We start from the raw sequence: 14,963 nt of genomic DNA, 5'->3' as shown, positions 1-14,963 counted from the left end.
CTTAAAATTGTCATTCTTTTTGTTGGAGAATAAGATTCTAAATCAGGCATATGACAAAATAGTATACAATTAATATATGAGAGTTTCCGCCTCATAAGGTTTTTGTTGATAAAATCCAACACCTAATAATAAGTGGTTAAGTTGGGACAATATCGGTGATGGTAGTCAACCATGCTAGGACTGTAAAGTTTACTGTGGTATTAGAGCAACTATTCTTTCGACACGCCTTACGCTTGATTTACTGGAGTGGAACTTACCTTCTTAAGTTGGGCTTTCTAAAAATTATGCTACCTCATGCTCAAAAAGTTGTGTTGACTCCAATCCTTGCATGATGACCAGGCTCTCGAAAAGTTGCATTAGCTCTTGTACAATGACTTGACAAGTTCTCGATGTGGGAATTGGTTCCCCTTGTGACCTTGTGTGAAGCAACTTGTTAGGGGGCGTATTGCATAATAAGATCTCAAATCGGGTATAGACAAAAATAATATATAATTCATATATGAAAGTTTCACCCTTAATATCATTAAGGCATTTTGTGACAAAATTCAACAATTAGTAATAGGCCGTTAAGTTGGGATAATATCGGTGATCTGGTGGTAGACCATGTTGGTCTTATAGGACGCGTGTGCTTGGCCTTGTTAAGTTTCACTTGACTGGACCATATTACATATTAGTATAAGCATGTGTTTGTTACAAGCAAGACTAAGCTTAATAGGATAAAAGAGGACTCACCCCGACTAAATCCCTCACTAGGAGGTCTTAGCGACCTCAAGGGTGCTTTTGTTTGCACTCACTAGCATTCACTAGACTGGACTGGACTAAGTGTCAGTCTAGTCCCATGTTTGATACAAACCTGGACAAGCTTTACTGAGACTCGTCCTGACTAAACGGGACTAAGAACTTCACTAAAGGGTCTTAGCAAGACCCCCCGCGGCTGGACTACCAAGCCAACTCCTCCCCGCTTCGTCCCTCCTCGCTTCGCCCCTCCCATCTACTTGTTCCTCACAAGATTCAGAACCCAAGTCCCATGTACAAACTATGGCCTGCTTCGCCCCTTTCATTTGAAACGCACAACAGTCTCTCTAATCACAGTGCACCTAGTCCAGACTCCCTGATCCCATACCTTCGCCATTGACGCCAAAGAAGCAAACCCATTAATACCCAGGTGACCCAGACTCTGATTTGGCTTTTGATTCGCTAATTGGGTCCTAGAAAAATTAGGAAGAAAAGATGGAGATGAATGGAGAAGAATAGGAAGAAAAAGATGGAGATGAAGAGAGAAAGAGAGGGACGAAGAGAAAGAGGGAGAAGGGCGAAGAAAAATTAGGAAGAAACAAAGAGAAAGGGACCGAGCAAAATTAGGAAGAAAAAGGGGATTAGCATAAAAGAATTGGGAATGGAAATTGGAGGTTTCTAGAATGAAAAAAAATAGACAGTAGTAGTAATAAAATATTACTAAATATGTATTAAATAATATAAAATATATATAAATATGAGTAAATAATATAATATTAGAATTTGTTATTATCCAGCTTTTTAGTCTGACATTGCACCAAACGTTTCACTAAGTTAATCCAACTTAGTTTAATCTAAGCTAGTTTAGGTTAGTCCCTAAAGTCAGTCCAGTTAGTCTGGTACAACAAATGCGCTGCAAAAAAACTACGGGTTGCTATCCCATCTCCTTCATCTGCAAGTAGCGTCCTGCGAATCCAGTTTCTCCTACATCGTATGCGACGCCTCATCGCCAACTCTGACACCTCACCCAACCTCGTCGCTTAATCATGTCTCCAAAACTTGCGTCCTTTGTATGTTGCATGGCGTCGTTTGCAACAACAACTCTCAAATGATGCCTAAGATGCAGAAACACAACCATGCTTAGCGTCATCATCTGCGTAGTGTCGTCTATAGCACTTAAATCTCAACACAGCAACAACAACAATTCCAATAACAACGTCGTCTACACAATTTCAGAGGAGGCGCGACGAAGTCTCTGCATAATCTGACAAAGCCTCTGCAAATTGAAAAAAAGAAGAGAAATGAAATAAAAAGAAGAAGAGAAATTCTGGACTAGAAGAAAAATCCTGGAAGAGAAGGGAAAGGAAGGTAGAGAGATGGGGGAGAGAGTGAGCCAAATAAAAAAGTGATAATAAAAAATTATTGGTAAGATAAATTGATAAATGACAAAAAAGTATTTAAAACCAAAAATAATTTAGTTGTTATTTAGTTCGATACTGCACTAAACACCTTATTATTCTTATACTATTTAGTTCATGCCTAACCAATTTAGTTTAGTCTTTAAAGCTAGTTTAGTCCAAGATAATTTGGTACAACAAACATACCCATAAAGTTTATCACTGTTGACTGATCATAATTACAAAATGGTGGAATGTCCGAATGATTACGGTATTTTTTTTTTAAACTTATTATATTTCGGGTTCAAACCCTCACCATTTTCCCCTCACCCGTAATTTAGACTAACAGATATATGCACACCGTTTATGCGACAAGCTTTTTTTATTAGCAAGGGCGCTACGCTCATGGGTGAGAGAAAGAGGCGTGCGCTTTCAACTGAATGTTATGAAGGGGATGCATGGGATGGTAATTAGATGAGCAATATTTTACTGCTCTCACACACTCTGTCTTCAAGACTCACGAGGAAGAGAAACTTATAACTGCCATTGCATCGAGAGGGAAAAAATTGCTTGGTGTTCCAGAAAAAAGGCTGAAGACCTGTCAGAATTTCAAGTTTGGCAAAGCAGTTACTTCCTTATTTTCCAGTGCTGGGTAAAAAGAGGATTTGGATCCTCTCGGCTGAACCTCCTAAGTAAAGCACACGAATCGTTGGATTTTGATCTAACAACTATAAACAGAGAGGCCTTCTAAAAGTTATAATAATTGTACCCGTTGGATTTTGATCCAACGATCCATGTGCTTTGCTCAGGAAGCTCAGCCTCCTGAACTTAGGAGATGATCCAAATAAAAAAAGAATCACAAATTTCCTTTAATTTAACATTTTTCGTGAGTCGTGTGATTATACATTATACATGTTAAATCACATATCTAATAGAAGTGAAACTTATCGATCTATATGCATAAGTGTCAATTTAATAAATTAAGATGTGGTTTAAAATGTGCATAGGGTCTCAATAAGTGATTACAAAGTAATGAATTATCCTAGTGGTTACGGTCTTTCTTTTTAACTCAGTATTTTTCGGGTTTAAACCTTGTTCCCACCTGCACGTGCATGCGAGAGACCTTTTTATTATCACGGGCACTACGCGCGCCTTAAAATATCTATGTAAATTGATATCACGTGTCATATGGTATTAAGGATTTTTTTTTTAATTAGACGCACTACACGCCAGTTACATATGTGCGAGATACCATTTAAATTACATGATCTATATATTACTTAAAGATTTTTTTTATCACTGCGTTGTTAGAAAATTTAATATTATTATTATATTAAATTAAATAGGGTAAAGTACAAAAAACTACCTCAACTATTGGTGTCACGACACTTTCATACCTCATCTTTTAAAATTGACAATGTCATACCTCATCTTACGAATTTGTGTCAATGTTATACCTTCCGTTAGCTTGGCCATTTATTTCTCAATTAAATGTTGATGTGTCTTGATCCGGGACCCATTTTTTATTAAAAAATTATTTAAAACTAAAAAAAATCATTTAATATTTTTCAAATATTAAAATAATAAAGAAAAGTTATTTAAAAAAAAAAAAAAAACCAACATCACAACATCAGTTCGTCCCCTTCCCCCTTCTCTCTCTTCTCCCCATCTTCATTTTCTTCCTCCTTTTCTGCAACTGCAACCCAGAAAAAAAGAAGAGAAAAAAAAAAAAAACCAATTTGTTTTCCCCGCTCCCCACCCCCTCTTCTCCCTGCACCCACTCTCCGCACCCAACCTCCCCACCTTTGCACCCACCCTCTGCACCCAACCTCACACCCATTACCTGCAACCCAAAAAAAAAAAAAAAAAACCCATATCTCGTTGAGGTGAATCGGGAAACCTTCGCAAGGCCAATTTCGAAGGTTGAGAACCTGGGCACGGAGAAAATGGAGGGGGGGAATGGGTGTGGAGGGAAGAGGGTGGGTGCGGGGGGGACGGACGAACTGGGTTTTTTTTTTTCATTATTTCTCTCTTCTTCTTCTTGTTTTTCTTTTGCAGGGCGCCGAGGGGGGGGGGGAGAGGAGGACGAGAGTTTCCCATTTTTTTTTTCCCTTCTTCTTCTTCTTCTTCTTCTTCTTCAGGTTGGATTGAGGTTGGTTTTTTTTTTTTTTTTTTTTTTTTCTTTCTTTCTTCCTTCTCTCTTCTTCTTCTTGTTTTTCTTTTGCAGGGTGGGGGGGGGGGGGGAGGGAGGACGAGAGTTTCTCATTTTTTTTTTAAATTCTTTGTTCTCTTCTTCTTCTTCCTCTTCTTCTTCTTTCTTTTCCTTTTTCTTCTTCTTCTTCTTCTTCTTCCTCTTTCGGGTTGGGTTGGGGTTGGTTTTTTTTTTTTTTTTTTTTTTTTTTTTTTTGCTTTCTTCTTCTTCTTCCTCCTCCTTCTTTATGAGTTGCAGGGGGTTGGGTTTGTGGTGGGAGGATGAACTGGGTTTGGTTTGGGTTTTTTTTTTTTTTTTTTTCTCTTTCTTCTTCTTCTTCTTCCTCCTTCTTCTTCTTTTTGGGTTGCAGGAAGATGGGGAAGAGAGAGAGAGAGAGAGGAGGGAGGGACGAAAGGAGAGGTTTATTTTTTTATTTTTTTATGTACTTTTTAAAATATTTTAATATTTAAATAATATTAAATGATTTTTTGTTTTTAATAATATTTTAATAATTTTTTAATAAAAAATGGGTCCCGTATCAAGTCACGTCAGCATTTAACTGAGAAATAAACGGCCAAACTAACGGAAGGTATAACATTGACACAATTTCTAAAGATGAGGTATGACATTGTTAATTTTAAAAGATGAGGTATGAAAGTGTCGTAACACCAATAGTTGAGGTAGTTTTTTGTACTTTACCCAATTAAATAATTGAATGGAAATTAGAAGTGGAGCGTTTTGGTAGAAAGATGTGTTTATTCAAATGTAGAGTTGCAATATTTGACTCTTCATGACTAGTTACATACTTTCCAAAGAGGTATCTCAAATTCTATAAATAGAGAAGCCCCCTATAATCATAAAAAAACTTTTCATTTTTACATAATCATACATAGAGTGCACTAAATATTAGAGAGTCTCATTGAGTCCCTATAAGAGAGTTTTCAACACAATCGTGATTCATAGAGCTTTGTGATTTGGAGTGCTACTATTATAAGGACGTGGTCATTGTATCTTAGGAGACAATCGCCGATCAACTATGAGCACCGTAGTGGAGCATAAACTGTCTTAAGGACAAAGTGTCCAACACTTGGTTGGACCGTATTTCTAGGTTTTTTTAGTCCATTATGTCATGTTCATTTAACGTTGGTTACTCATGTGCATGCATTACTTTGATATATAATTGCATGAATTATTTCTTGATTTTCTATGTGATTGAATATAGTAATTAGACCTAATTTTTTCAACACGCGTTAAGCGTTACTTATTCCTATTTTCAATTGGAGGATGCAAGTATTATTCATATATAAAGATCCTTGGCAAAAGCAAAGAAAATAATTAAATTCGAACTATAAATTTAACAATGCAGAAAAAGATAAGGGGAGAAGAGAATTAATTTTTTTATTATTTATACACCATGGGATATTACATTTAACATGATCCTGGTGTTATAGGTAGGGGACAGGTGCCTTCATCTACTGCCGCATAGCTCTGGGGTATGTGGTTGTATTTGGACAAAGCAGGCGGCTTTGCTTCATGCAATGATGCTGGCATGGGCGGCATAGGATCTTGAACAGCTGAATTTGTGTCTTCTGTGTTCAACAACCTTGCTTCAGCTGCAATGATTCCATAAGAGAGAATTAATGCAAGAAGAAACAAATTTGGCCACAGAAGCTTGGATCTTTTGGCTACGAGCGCCATGAGAGAGAGAGAGAGAGAGAGAGAGAGAGAGAGAGAGAGAGAGAGAGAGAGATGGAGGTGTTCTTTCAATTGAATCTTATGAAGGGTATCTATAGGATAGTTAGATGAGCAGCATTTTACTGCTCTCACACACTCTTTCTTCAAGACTCACGAGGCAGAGAAACTTGCAACTGCCATTGCATGGAGAAGGAAAGAATTGCTTGGTGTTCCGGAAAAAAAGGCTGCAGACCTGTCAGAATTTCAGGTTTGTCAAAGCAGTTACATCCTTGTTTTCCAGTAAAAAAATCACAAATTTCCTTTAATTAAACATTTTTTCTTGAGTCGTGTGATTAGACGTTACGTTCTGTTCATGGCATAAGTTTCACTAGTAGTTTAAAATGTGCATGGTCTGAGAAAATGATTCAAATAGCTTTGTTTATGTCACTCTATGCACAGGGCAGAGGCCAAAGGCCTCTCAATTCGAAAACCACAGGTTTGAACGAAATGGAGAAGTGAGCTGAGTTATATAGTGGATTGTCAAGATTTGAGAGTCCGGTTAGCGGTCTACTATTAATTATATCGATATTGTCTTAATTTTATCACATGCATAGCCCGTGAGGTGTTGTGTTTTATCATAAAATGCCTCAATGTTATTTGTAGTGAGACCATTTATGTATAATTAGTATTATATCTTAACAAGTTTTCGACGTGGGATTGCATTCTTGAAAAAGTATACCACCATAATAATTAGTTACTAAATTTATCATTTGTGACAATCGAACATAAAAACTCATACTCACAAGTGACAACAAATACTAAATCTGAGTGGTACTAAATCATCTGATAGTGGCAGATATCAATTATTATGTTATGGTTACCCATAAGTTTTTTTAAAAATACAGGTTCAAAAGTACCAATGTTAAATAAGACCGTAAGTGATGGCTGGTCCATGTCGTAGGTGTGTTGTTGAATGATCAGATTATAGTTCACACCGTTAAAAACTGTAACTCCTATATATCATGGAATTTCTGAGGGCTAATTTAACCCATAAAAGTGGATGGGAAATTAAAAAAAAAAAAAAAAAAAATCTAACTTTACGTTGATGTATCTTTTTTAAAAAGTAAAGCCTTCACTATGGTTTAAGATGTCGTTGATAAGTTAATTTGCAATAGAACATGTATGGTTACACAATATTTGTTACAAATATGCAAACGATCAAGCTTTGAAATCAAGTAATACATTGAGAAACAAAATTCAAATTTATACTAATTGATACAACGGAGGACATATATATACATATATATATATATATATGTATACATATTTCCAAATACATAAGGAAAACACTTACATATAAGATCACAGATGAAAATAAAATATTTATATAGAAGGCTAAGGTACATGCTAATAAAGCCTTAATTAATATTCTTAATATATATGTATGATCGATTGCAGTTCATTTTTTTTATTTTTTTGGCTAACGATTGCATTAATAATTACTTAATTTACTGATTTGGCTCTACTTGAGGTCCTACAGAATGACCAGCACCGGGACTGTGCCCCGGTGTTGTGGGCCGGTAATCGGAAGTACTGTGATAGCCTAGAACCGGTGGCACAGAGTCTGATAATTCATTTTCGAACAGGTTTCGGCGCCAGTTGAGATAATTGTCGCGGCTGATCATTGATGTCGATCCTCCGTTCGTGTGAACTGTTTTCAGAAATCTTTCTTCAGTTGAAATGATCCCATAAGAGGAAATTAGAACAACAAGAAGAACACTGAGCTTGCCATTGGCCATGATAATAAGATTAGTTTAGAAAACAACTGATGGAAGAGAGAGAGAGAGAGAGAGAGAGAGAGAGAGGTGTGCTGTGGTTCCAACTGAATGCAATGGAGGGTATATATAGAGTTTGAGCTGGGGAGTTGGCGTAGTGGAGTGAAATTCTTGAAATATGAAATTCGAGCAAATTCAAAGAGGTACTTAGTACATTAATTAAGATTTAAACGGTTAAATGATTATATGTTCCTCTCCTCAAGATTCTCTCAATTTTCATGTCCCGTGCATAGCCTTATGTATGTTTCTAACTTGCTTTACAATGTTTTTCAAATGTATTTTCTAGCCTGGCTAATTAAGGGTAGCTGTAGGGATTAAATTGTATCTAATGTTTCAATAAATTAAGGAAGAATTTAAATGGTGCGAAACATCCAGACCCACTAGCCGGAGCCGGATGAGACGTTTCTGGCATGAATCCAACATTTGACCTATAGGACTGTGCAGTACTAAGCCTGTAACCATTCATGCATATTCAACTGTTTTACATGGCCAACATGTTCAAGCAGATTCATGATCTTCGTTTAACCAAAAGTACATATCATATTTCATGTGAAAGCGATGCAACGTTAATGTTTTACCTTAGTTCTTATTCATAAATATATGTTTTTGAAGTAATACAATATTCATTAAAGATGGAGCGATATATCGGTGATGTTGGTGGTGAATCATGATGGGCTTATAAAGTTTATCATGATATCAGAGCAAATTATTCTTTTGATATGTTTTGACTCGATTTACTTAGATCTAATTTGCCTCCTTGGGTTGGGCTTTCAAAAAGTTGCGCTAGTTCCAGCTTAAAGATATTGAATAACTGGGCCCTCAGAAATTGTGGGCCATCATAAATTGTGTTGGCTCTAGTTCTTAACTGAAGATCGGGCTCTTGAAAAGTTGCATAAGCTACGGTATAATCACTTGATCAGTTCTCGATATGGGAACTAATTTCTCTTGTGACCTTGTGTGAGGCCACTCATGAGGGGACTTGTTGGATAATGAGACCCCACATCGAGCATATGACAAAATAATATACAATTACTATATAGGAGTTTTCACCCCTAATATCACTAAGACTTTTTATGACCTAGTAATATATGGTTAAGTTAACACAAATCGGTGATGTTGGTGGTGGACCATGTTGGGTCTATAAAGTTTATCACTTTTGAATGATCATAATTACAAAGTAATGGAGTGTCCTAGTGGTTACGGTCTTCCTTTCAACTCAATATGTTTTGGGTTCAAACCATCTTCCCTCCCCTTTAATTTAGACTACTTCTCTACATGCGCTTCTGCGCATACGAGAGGCCTTTTCATTATCACAGGCGCTCCGAGGCCTCTTACAATATTTATCTAAATCGAAATCACATGTCATATGGTACCAAGGCTTTTTTGAATCAGGCGCGCTACGCGCTAGTTACATATGTGCGAGGGACCCTTTAAATTATGCACACTATACACTATTTATAGATTTTTAATAATTAAATTCAAGCTATGCAAAACTTAACCATGCAGAAAAATATATTGGGAGAAGAGTATTAATTTTTAATTATATTGATATACCATGGGATATTACTACATGTAACATGATCCTGGTGTTGTAGGCAGGAGAGAGGTGTCTTCATCTACTGCCGCATAGCTCTGGGGTGTTTGGCTTGTATTTGGCCACAGAAGCTTGGATCTGTTGGCTACGAGCGCCATGAGAGAGAGAGAGAGAGAGGTAGGTGTTCTTTAAACTGAATGTTATGAAGGGTATATATGGGATAGTTTGACGAGCAACATTTCACTGCTCTGACATACTCTTTCTTCAAGACTCACGAAGAAGAGAAACTTATAACTGCCATTGCATGGAGAAGGAAAGAAGTGCTTGGCGTTCCGGAAAAAAGGCTGAAGACTTGTCAGAATTTTAGGTTTGACAGAGCAGTTACATCCTTTGTCTTCCAGAGCTGGTAAAAAAAAAAAAAAATCACAAATTTCCTTTTAATTAAACATTTTTCTTGAGTCGTGTGATTATACGTTATGTTCTGTTCATGACATAAGTTTCACTAGTAGTCCTAAATTTACATGAATCACATATTAAATCACATATCTAATAAAAGTGAAACTGATCGATATACATAAGTCTCAGTTTAATAAATTATGACGTGAATGGTCTCAGAAAATGATTCAAATAGCTTTATTTTTGTCACGCTGTGCAGAGGGCAGAGGCCAAAGGCCCTTGAATTCGAAAATCAGTAAACCACAGGTTGAAGGACATAGCGAATTGAGATAAGAACCACAGGTTGAACGAAATATGGAATTCAGCTAAGTTATATAATGATACTGTCATGATTTAAGAGTCAGTTTTGTGGCCCACCATAATTATATTGATATTATCTCATTTTATTACACGCACAGCCTGATAGGTGTTGAATTTTATCATAAATTAAAGGTCTTGATGTTATTTGTAGTGTAACCATTCATGTAAAAGTAGTAATATTTTGGCAAGTTTCCATGTGGGTTTGTATTCTTCAAAAGGTACAATCATAATAATTTGTTATCAAACTTGCTATTTGTGAGAATCGAACATAAAAGCTCCTTACAAATAAAATCCAAATTTATACTAATTGATACAATGGATGACACACATCTATATATATCTCTCCAACTACATAAAGGAAGCACTTACATATAAGATCATAGATAAAAATAAAATACACTATACAGTCTAACTATAGATGAAAACTAGAATAATATTTTACAACCAAATTACACACACACACACACACACACACACACACACACACACATATATATGAACGATTAACTAATATTCTTAATATGTATATGACCGACTGCAGTTCTTTTTTTTCTTTTTTTCTTTTCTGGGCTAACGATTGCAGTTCATGATAGTCATGAACTTAATTGGACCCATATACAAATAAAGAAGTTAATAATGATTTAATTTACTGGTTTGGCTCTCTACTGCTTGAGGTCCAGCAGAATGACCAGCGTCATGGCCAGCACCTGGACTGTGCCCCGGCGTTGTGGACCGGTGGGAATCGCCACCAGAATCGGTTCGAACCGGTGGCACAGAGTCTGATAATTCATTTCCCAACACATTTCGGCGCGAGTTGAGATAATTGTCGTCACTGATCATTGATGTTGATCCCCCGTTCGTATGATCTGTTTTCAGAAACCTTTCTTCAGTTGAAATGATCCCATAAGAGAAAATTAGAACAAGAAGAAGCACACTGAGCTTGCCATTGGCCATGATAATAAGATTAGTTTAGAAAACAAACTGACGGGAGAGAGAGAGAGAGAGAGAGAGAGAGAGAGAGAGAGAGAGAGAGAGAGAGGTGTGCTGTGGTTCCAACTGACTGCATTGGAGGGTATATATAGAGTTTGAGCTGGGGAGTTGGCGTAGTGGAGTGAAATACTTGAAAAATGAAATTTGAGCAAATTCAAAGAGGTACTTAGTAAATTAATCAAGAAGTAAACGGTTAAATGATTATATGCTCCCCTCCTCAAGATTCTCTGAATATGCATGTCCCATGCATAACCATGTGTATGTTTCCAACTTGCGTACATTGTTTTTCAAATATGTTTTCTAGCCTGGCTAATCAAGTTTAGCTGTGGGGATTAAAATGTATGTAATGCTTCAACAAATTAAGGAAGAATTTAAATGGTGCGAAACATCCAGACCCACTAACCAGAGCCTGATGAGACGTTTCTGGCATGAATCCAACACTTGACCTACTGTGCTGTAACCATTCATGCATATTCAACTATTTTGAAGTAATACAAATCATCAAAGATGGAACAAATATCTAGCCTATATAAGAATGATGATGCACGATCGGTGAGCACATTAAAATCTTGCTGGAACTTGTAACTCAGTCGAAGGAAATAGAGTACTACGCATACCCCAAGAGAAACTAATCTTTGCTATAGTTTAGTAAAAGGTTTACAATGTATGTCTTAATTCCTATCAAGTACTAATAGTAATAATGCAATTGTTAAGCAGAAAATCAAAGATGCAAATTAAATAAATTAAAATTTCATCATTAAATTTTAAAATCAAATCTAACACTAGGGTTTAGTAAAAAGTCATCTAATTAAATGCTCACAGTTGAATTTTTTATACAATTTGAGTTAGCTAAGTTTTAATAGTAATATATATATATATATATATATATATATATATATATATAGTGCAGTCAAATGGTGTGAAAATTAAAGGCCGTTTTGTGCGCTGGTTATCATGAATCATATATGATAACTATCAAACTATCACAGGGGGACCCAAAAAAAAAAAAAAAAAAAAAAACCATCACAGTGGTGGCCGTTGAAGACGAATTTTAGGCCTTTATTTCATACGATACGTTCTGAGTTCGATTTCTACCACTGGTGAATCGCACGATGGTACCCAGAGGAGGCTAAAATACCTCTATGAGTCTTCCCGGTTCCCAAAAAGGTAGATTGTCGTAACGAAACCATCAAATAGTCTTTTTTTTAAAAAAAAAAATATGTATATATATATATATATATATATAAGTATCAAGCTAGGAATAGGATATTGTTTGGGGATACAGGCTATAAATCTCCTTTTGACTGAATCTTTAGTATATTCCGTGATCGAGTATACTTCGAACTGTACGTACGTAATGCCATTTTTTTCAGTTGAGCACTTAAGCATCTGGCCATGATTCTGTCGCCAATTCCGAGCCCTCCAAATACCCAATATTATGAAATCACCACGACCCAAGTCGATCTAATTAAGTACACTGGGCCATGTTGGTTGTCCTGGATTTTGATTTGGCTTGAAAAACTCACCAATATTATTGAGTTTTGAATGAAAATATACCAATTTCTATATTGTGTTCAAGTGAAGGTAGACCGTAGAAAAACCATGAAGAAAGCTTACTTTTCCTAATCCCCACAAAAATTAGGATTAAGAGAGAATTTTTTTCATGACTTCTCTACATTCTACCACTTACATAAAACTTTATAAGTTGACATCCATATTTTTATCTAACATTCATGAGTAATGCTACAATTATCATCTATTTGTAATATCATTTGTACCATGTTTCTAATAGAGGTTGGACTTGCCAACGTATATGGATCATATTTCTATTAGAGAGATGATACAAATATTAGTAAGAAGTAGCACTTTTGAACATTCATTGAATCTAATATAGGTTATCCAAGCCATGTAAATCATAGACAACAAATAAGTTAGAGCTTTCATCATGATTTGATTTCTAAGAATGAGAGAGATTTTGAATATAATAATCTCATCGTTATGTGAGTTTATTAATTCATAGATTATAATATGAATAGATGAAAAAATTAATATTCATAAAATTAGGGTACAAAGCTAATAAAAAATTATTAATAGAGCATCAGAAAAATCATTCTACCTTCCTCATTCTCTCACTTTTTTCACTAGGAAACAAAAGGCAATGACTTTTTTACGTGTTAATAATTATTTTTTATTAACAAATAGATACACGTGTTATATAACATGAGGGCATTACCCAGTGATTCATATATGTTAACACATAATTAGTGGTCTGGTCGCGCCTTTCAATTAACGGACAAATTTTTTGCACGGGTGAGAAGCAACTCACAATTGAAGAACAAGATGGGAAGCCACTAGATATAAAATATACGAGTTAAACAAATACCAATGGAGGTTAAACGTCATTCTAATCATCGTTTTCCTAACAAAAAATGGTGATATCAATGATTTTAGTCTGGCTAATACAAAATTAATCAAGACTTGGTCTAAGCATAATCCAAAGATCTTGAAGCATTACTAAAAGTGGTCGACTGCAAGTGTTCAATCTTGGTACCACGTGCGCAGTGCGCACTAACATTTTCAAAAACTAGTCTTGCTAGTAAAAGAAAGGTCATCAAGGTTTGAAGCCCCACAAAGATACACAGCAGCCCCTTATAGCCTATAGGAATAAGAAACTACAGTACTCAATGAAAAGTGTAATAATTCATGTTCTATGCCTTTCAACCCCCAATATATATTCTCTAAGTATCCAAATTGACTTCTATGGATACAAAATTTCATGTTCTCTTTCTTTCAGTAATGTCCGAATATTATACTTTCAAGAGAATTTCCTTAGTATTTCTCTTCCGCTTATCATTATGTGAAAAGAGAAACATGATAATGCTAGAGAATAAAATTCTCATCGGAAAAAAAAAAAAAAACAATTTATGGATTATTATATGTGGGAGTTCTCACCTAATACACCAAGTTTTTTTTTTGTGATAAAATCTAACGCCTAGTAATATATGGGTAAGATGGGACACATATTGATGATGTTGGTGGTGGACTATATATATTGGGTCTAAAACGTTTATCAGTGTATCAAAGCAGGTTATTCTTTGAACATGTCTAGAGCTCTATTTACTGGGCTCGAACCTTAAAATTGGACTTCTGAAAACTTACTCTACCTTCAACTTTAATGTACCAATGGACCTTCGAAAAGTTACGTTGACTCTAGTGAATGAATAATTATAACCACACTCTTGAAAAGTGGTGTAAGCTCATTTAAAGGGTCGTCCAAAATTTGTGAGATCTTGGTATCCACATCTGGTTGGTTCCTAAAGTCATGGAAGTCCCACCATCCAATTTGTTTTGACCCTACAAAATGGAGTAAGCTTTCATTCGACGAAAATTACTGTGAGTGACTAAGTACCTACTTCTTCAATTAAAATGAGGCTGACTTTTGTTGAAATTGAGAGAGCATTATAAGAGGCTGACAAATCTTAAGTTCTTACCAAGTCATTGAAAACCATAGATATGTAACTGAGATGAGTAATCTGTCGAAAAGGGTAATTGAGCACTTTGTGGAAGCTTAAGAGGGAGAGATTCTCCTCGCTTTAACGGCTGAGCTACTATATAAAAATAGTGTAAAGTCAATGGGAAGCAGTTGTTTAGGAGAGTGGAGGAAAAAACTCTGGTGGGAGAAAAATTACGAGTGCCAAGAGAAAGTAAGTTAATAGTATCTATGCTTTATACTTTATGTCACACATGATTAATAAATCTTCCAAGGTAAACCAAAAATGAACGAGTGCGCTCAATCTAGCTACCCACTCAAATATGCGTGGAACAAATCAAAGACGAGAAAGGAAGAAAGG

The sequence above is a fragment of a genome, unplaced genomic scaffold, assembly GCF_019419815.1.
Source record: "Pyrus x bretschneideri cultivar Hongxiangsu unplaced genomic scaffold, Pyrus_bretschneideri_v1 Contig1, whole genome shotgun sequence".
NCBI lineage: Eukaryota > Viridiplantae > Streptophyta > Magnoliopsida > Rosales > Rosaceae > Pyrus > Pyrus x bretschneideri.
This window is presented reverse-complemented; position numbering follows the sequence as displayed.